Source organism: Rhododendron vialii, chromosome 7a (assembly GCF_030253575.1).
Source record: "Rhododendron vialii isolate Sample 1 chromosome 7a, ASM3025357v1".
In the NCBI taxonomy this organism is placed as follows: Eukaryota; Viridiplantae; Streptophyta; class Magnoliopsida; order Ericales; family Ericaceae; genus Rhododendron; species Rhododendron vialii.
Window position 1 is genome coordinate 35912786 of NC_080563.1, and position 7363 is coordinate 35920148.

The following is a 7363-nucleotide window of genomic DNA, read 5'->3' on the forward strand; positions in this document are numbered from 1 at the left end:
AGCCTAGAATTGAGGTTTAGGTTCACTTCGTTTAGCAGATGAATCGAACTCAAACGAGCTCTTACCGAACCGAGCCTCGAACAGTTCGCGAATGGCTCAGTTCATTTACAGCCCTAATTGAAGATGCTCTTACACATAAAAACAAACTTGGACTTTAGCAAACAAAAGAGCCCTATTACAAAAAGAAGATAATGTAGCCCCTTATAAAATAACATTTAGCCCAAACACAATAAAATACTGTAAGACGACAATGCATTAATTTTAACAATTTTTGCTTCTTCCTTAGGTTCCAGAATTTCCCTAATTTCTTTGGTTACACGTCATCAATGACGAATGAAAAATATAGTCCGTCTTTTTTCGCATGTGAAACCATTTTTTTTAATTTATCCGCGCTTGTGAAACCTCCGTGGGGATAATTTTGTCATTCGAAAATCGTTTGTTTAATGGCGACCCTTCCAAGTTCCAAGATCATATAAATCCAGTTTAAAGAAAGAGATCCAAGCCAATTAGAGAAGAGAGAGAGAGAGAGAGAGCGCGCGCAATGGGGAAACCACACGCAGTGATAGTGCCACACCCAGCACAAGGCCACATGAACCCAATGCTCAAAGTGGCCAAACTCCTCTACCAAAAGGGCTTCTTCATCACCTTCGTCATCAACGAATTCAACAAACAGCGGCTCCTCCGCGCCTGCGGCTCCGCCGCCCTGGACGGCCTCCCCAGCTTCCGCTTTGCCGCCATCTCCGAGGGCCTCCCGGTCCATGAAGAAGACAGACTCCAGGACCCACTAGTCCACTGCGAAGCCCTCTCGAGGGACACACCACTACCCTTCTTCAGACAGCTGGTCGAAGATCTCAGATCGTCGGCCGACGTGCCTCCGATCACGTGCATAGTATGCGATGGAGTCATGAGTTTTCCTCTTAAGGTCGCGAAAGAGCTGGATGTCCCCTGTGCGCTTTTCTGGACCCCGAGTGCTTGTGGGTTCTTGTGCTACTCTTATTTTCGTACACTCGTGGAGAAGGGTCTCACGCCACTTAAAGGTAAAGACTATTTGCTAAGAGTTTCCAATTTCTTTAACAATATGTTTCAGTGGTTTTGGTTGGGATATTTTTTATAACTGGGTGTCCAGATCAACTTGCACACAAGTAATCACAAAATTCTGAATTTAACGATCGAACAAACCTCTAATGCTCAAGGTTTTGTTTTGATCTGCTCTTGTTTGGACCTGTAAAGACATTGTACACAATTTCTTGAAATTGGAGAATTTAACAATGCTGTTTATGACTTTGGAGGTGGAATAGGGGTTGAGTTGTTTTCTCAATAATTGAAGTTGAGATCTGTTAGAGAAAAATATGCGGAATTTCTCACGAGTAAATCACGAAGGAAATAAAATAAATGCAGCGAACGTAATCAAAATGCCCAAACCACAAACCAAACAAACACAAGGAATTTTATGTGGTTCTTCCAAAGGGTGAGGTACGTCCACGGGACTGGAGTCCGATTCTACTATCAACAAAGGTCCTTACAAATGGGTTTACAAGAGATTCAAGATCTCACAAACACCCTAAGGTGTATCCAACAAATATCAACAACAAGCTTCAACAATAAAGAGGAAATACCTCACCAATATTGATGAACCAAAATCCTCCAAAATCTGCTGAACAGAGAGCTGAGAACAGAGCACAAAACAGCCCCAAAAATTGATGCAACCTGCCGAGAATAATGCGTCAGAACAGAGAGTAAATGGCTGCCCCAGATTTCTTTCTTGACCACCGAAACACACTAACACCACAGTGCACTAGCTCTCGTTTTTCTTTTTCCAGGTGAACAACAAAACCCACTGCCTTTTTTTCCTTTCCAGGAGAACCAAAAGATAAAGCTTCCGGGAGAAGCTTTTCTGATCCCAACAAATCATGTGCCAAACATGTGCCACCAATGTGTAGAATATTCCACCAAAAATTAGTCCACAAAAATATAACTCTTTTGGGCCAAACAAAATATTATTGGGCTAACAAAATATTGGGCTCCACAAAAATGACATAAGGAGGGAACCCAACAAGATCTTGAAGTTTGAGATTCATTAAGTTAGGATTGTGTTTGAGTTGGGAAATTTTATAGCAGAAGGATTGAAAGAAACACATTCCACTGTTGAAAAATTGCTGTAGAATCGATTTCAGCAGTTTCTTGCCAATGATTCCGCGACCGGTTCTAGTTACTTTGGGAGGTGCTGCTATCAACTGGGATTCAAAAACTATTCATAATTTTTTAACCTGAGTGTGTAATGATCAAACAAGTCAAGTTGTTATCCACCAATTAGTTCAGTTTAGGAAGAACAATGGAGCTTGGTTTTGTTTGAAATAGCTAGTAAGAGGCTATAACGTCCATATCTTGACTACAACAATTGTTGTACAACATCACTCAAAGTTTCGATTTTCATTTGTTTCTTACTTCATAGTTCATGACATGCTACTCAGAGAGGTAATCGAGTTCAATCCCTAACATAAAAACCCAACCAAAACAGTTCAGTTAAGTTTGTTTAACCCATTTGCAACAACATGAGTTTTTGCAGTCTTTTATTTGAGGGTGATTTTTGGATACATTGGCTTTTGGCGTGTGATTTTGGTTCCAATTTGGCATTTTTCTATGGATTGCAGATCAGAGTTGTTTAACGAATGGATATCTAGACACTATTGTAGATTTTATACCAGCTATGGAAGGTATACGTTTGCGAGATCTCCCAAATTTTGTTAGAACCACCAACTCGGATGATATTATGCTTAACTTCTCTATTAACGAGTCTGATAAAGCTTATAAAGGTTCTGCAATAATTTTGAACACGATCGAAGACTTGGAGCGTGGAGTTCTTGACGCGCTTTCGAAAATGTTTCCTCCAGTATATGCAGTAGGCCCTCTTCAGTTACTTGAGAAGAATCAAATCTCCCAGAACAGTGAATTGGAATCCATCGGAGTGAATCTATGGAAAGAGGATTTAGAATGTTTGGATTGGCTCGATAAGAAAGAACCCAAGTCAGTTATTTACGTTAATTTTGGCAGCGTGGCTCGTATGACCACTCAAGAACTGCTTGAATTTGGATGGTGTTGGCAAGCAAAATTTTATGTGGGCTATTAGACCCGATTTGGTGTTGGGTGAATCCGCGGCTTTTCCACCTGAATTTGATGCTGAAATCAAAGAAAGGGGTCTGTTGTTAACTTGGACTCCTCAAGAGAAAATCCTCTGTCACCCATCCATTGGAGGGTTCTTGACCCATTGTGGTTGGAATTCTCTTCTTGAGAGTATTATTGGTGGTGTGCCGATGATATGTTGGCCTGCTCATGCAGAACAGACCACCAACTGTTGGTTCGCTTGCAAGCATTGGGGACTAGGCTTGGAGATAACTGATGTTAAGAGGGCGGAAGTGGAGAGGCTCGTGAGAGAGCTTATGGTTGGAGAGAGCGGTAAAAAGATGAAGTCGAAAGCCATGGAATGGAAGAAGGTTGTTGAAGATGTTACCGCTCCAGCTGGATCATCTTACGTGAATTTTGACAACTTGGTTAATGAGGTGCTCCTCTCCAAATTCCGAAGCTAATTAAGCTTGCCATATTATAGGCATTTCCCATATCTGATTCGGCACGAGTTGTTCGAGGCTTTTTTTTTTCTGTCTAGTCAAAAGTACATAATTGCTGTTAAATGTCAGTGTGCTATTTTTATTATGAGAAAATGTCTGAAAAATAAAGTGGGTGGAGTTTCATCTTTGTAGATGTCTCAATAGATGTATTGGAGTGTTGTTTGGTAGTCATCTAGAATATTCTATTCAATGTATCCGTATTATGAGCATGAGATGGTTGAGACTCTATATATTGGTATGTCTGTGTAATCTGATAAGTATTGAATATGACCTCATTTTTCATAATTCTGAAAATGCCTATGATTTTGGAATGAACGTTGCTTAAGATCCTCATATGAGAAAATATGAACAGCTCTTTGCAAGTGAGGAATTTGTTGGTGCATGGAAGTGAGACATTCTCACATCAGTTGGTTTTTTGAGATCTTGGAAATGGGTCATTCTCACAGGAAATGAGCAAATAGTGTCCCCCCACCTCTCCAGTCTCATCCTTTGCCCATCCCCCAAACCATTTCATTTCTGGCGTCGGGCATCCCAACATTGACTCCGACATAGATGTTGCAGCTTGGGCGACTTGGGAGTCAGCTCAAACATCGAAAGCGGCAGATCTAGTGATGGTGAAGTTCGATGGCGAAAGTCTCTGAAGAGGGAACGGCTTTCCTCTTTCTCTTTGTTTTTATTTTTCTGTTATGTTGTTTTTGTTTTTCGTTTTCTCCTTCCTTTGTTGATTTCAAATCAGCAGTTAGTTATTCGATTGAGCTTTCCAGTTTTTGGGTTCCATATAGTCGCACTTATGATTGGAACTACCCCGAACTCGACTTCGACTTGTTTCGCAACACATCTATTCTAATATATAAAGGGAGAGCAATAGTTTGGTGTTTCCTATTTTGTGTCACAATTTTTCATCTTCCAAATTTATTCTTCTAGAATCTTTTATTCACAAGTTAAATGTCATTCTTCTTCAATAACTGAAAGGACAAAGGCGTAAAAAGTCCACCCACAAACCGCTCCACTATGTAACTGCAAATAACTGTTGTACATAGTTATTGTTTCCTCTTTCCATCTCTGCGATTGCCAGCACCCGAGGAAACAAAAAAAAAAAAAAAAAACCTATTGACTCTCTCATGGATATTTGCAAGGATATATAGGCTTCGACCAAAAAATGGTTAGATTCTCTCTCTCTCTGTTTTATCAAATTGAAATTGATTTTTATACCCAACTTGATTGGGCTGTTTGAGACACTATTTGAGGTCTCTCTTTTTTTACGTGGAAAGCATTTTTACAAAATGTTGTGAAAATCCAATTTGCACATGTACCGCGTGTACCCCGGCCTCTGGTATTAATAGAGCAACTAGTCTCGCACAGGCTATAGTGGTTCGGGTTCTTTTCAATCTTTGTGATGAAATCTTTTTGTAACTGTTGCTAGACATTCTTTGAATGAAATTTCGCATGAGAAAAAACGGGCACAAGTGTCAAACTCGTAAATTGCTTTTCCCCCCTCCCCTGACACCACACACCCCCCGACCCCACACCCGTTTTCCCATATTACCCCCGCCCCCCTCCCTTCCTTAAAGTACCCCTTTAATTTATTTATTTTAATTACTTTTATCTTATTTATTTAATTTCTGTAAATACACCCTTTCTATATTAAAAAATATAATTTAAAAATAAATTGCTCCAATTTTCAATTCAATTGAACTGAGATAAAGATTGTATTTTTTTGATTATTTTGACTCTAAATGGTCGTAATGAATTTTTTACTCTAAGGCCTTTCAACGAGTACCCTAAGACTCATTATTTAGTTTCAGGGCTCTCTTAGGGTGTTCATTGAAAGGCCTTGAAGCCAAAAATTTATTATGACCATTTAGAATGAAATGATCAGAAAAATAACATCTTTACACCGATTCAAACGTATTGAAAATTGAAAAACTTATTTTTTTAACTATATATATATATGGAAAAAAACAGTCGGATTAATTTTTAACTATATTTTTTATTATATAAACGGTGTAAAAAAATAAGAGTTTCAATTTTCAATCCGTTTGAACCGGTACGACGATGTTATTTTTTTGATCATTTAATCCTAAATGGTCGTAGTAAATTTTTGGCTCTAAGGCCTTTCAACAAGCATCCTAAGACTCATTAGTTTCAGAGCTCTCTTAAGGTGTCCATTGAAAGGCCTTGGAGCAAAAAATTTATTACAACCATTTAGGATGAAATGATAAGAAAAATAACATCTTTGCACCGGTTCAAACAGATTGAAAATTGAAATACTTATTTTTTTAACTATATATATATAGGGAAAAAAAGGAAAAAAACCGTCGGATTAATTTTTAACTATATTTTTTCATATATAAATGGTGTAAAAAAATAAGAGTTTTAATTTTGAATCCGTTTGAACCGGTACAAAGATGTTATTTTTCTGATCATTTCATTCTAAATGGTCATAATAAAATTTTAACTCCAAGACTTTTCAATAGACACCCTAAGAGAATCCTGAAACTAAATAATGAGTTTTAGAGTGCTCGTTGAAAGGTCTTAGAGCCAAAAATTTACTACGACTATTTAGGATTAAATGATCAGAAAAATAACATCTTCGTACTAGTTCAAACGGATTGAAAATTGAAACTCTTTTTTTTTACACCGTTTATATATTAAAAATATAGTTAAAAATTAATTTGACTGTTTTTTTTCTTTTTTTTCATATATATATATATATTAAAAAATATAGTTAAAAAAATAAGTCTTTCAATTTTCAATCATTTTGAATCGATACAAAGATATTATTTTTCTGATCATTTTATCCTGAATAGTCGTAATAAATTTTTGGCTCCAAGATCTTTCAATAGACACCTTAAAAGAGCCCTGAAATTAAATAATGAGTGTTATGATGCTTGTTAAAAGAACAAAAATAAAGAAAAGAACTGAAAATTAAAAAAAAAAAGAATGAAAGAAAAAAGAAAGAAATTAAGAAAGATTAAACTGGAAAGAAGGAAGGCAGGAGGTATTGGGATTAAAATGGGAAAAGAGGGGTGGGGTCGGGAGGGGGGTGTGTCAGGGGAGGGGGGAAAAGCACCTCTCGTCAAACTCTATGCAGGTACTAGACTTTCGCTACATGTGGTATTTGAGGCAATACATCGCAAACTTCGCATTGCTAGCCAACCTACGATGGGATGGGCACACACCAAATCCATTTGTTGAGTAGAGAACATGTGGTTTCTACGGGAAGAAATACTTATTTACGGAAATCTCAATCGTGACCGTCCGAAAGTATTTTAGACGGTCGAAATGTTAATAAAAAATTTTTGGGGAAAGAGTTCATTAAAATTCGGATCATTCATGACACTTTTGATCGATTGTAATTAGTTGATACCGTAAACAAGTTGTTTACGGCACCTCCGCAAAATAAGTATTGTTCTCCTATCGGACGTGTACAAAGGAAAGAGTTGGATGCTTGAGGAAAGTAGTAGTCCGTGGGAGGGAATCGAGGGATGACCTTACACGTCATCGATGACGGTTGAAAGAAAGAAATTTAACGTCCACCTGTATTCCTCATGACACGTGTGCTGCTAGTGATCATTGTCATGACTCATACTAATGATTCATGTGTTTATTAAATATTTAAAGGCAAATGCTACAGGTGCCATGGAGTAAATACTTTAATTATATATTTTTATATTCATTTCAATATTTATTGCTCCTTCCGTCCCTTTTTAAGTGTTCTGCTTCGTAACTCCAACTTA

The 7363-nt window shown here is 37.7% G+C and overlaps 1 pseudogene; it reads left to right on the plus strand.

Annotated features, from left to right (window-relative positions):
• The first annotated feature begins 500 nt into the window (after positions 1 to 500).
• Positions 501 to 3908, plus strand: LOC131332175 (7-deoxyloganetin glucosyltransferase-like; annotated as a pseudogene).
• The last annotated feature ends 3455 nt before the right edge of the window (positions 3909 to 7363 follow it).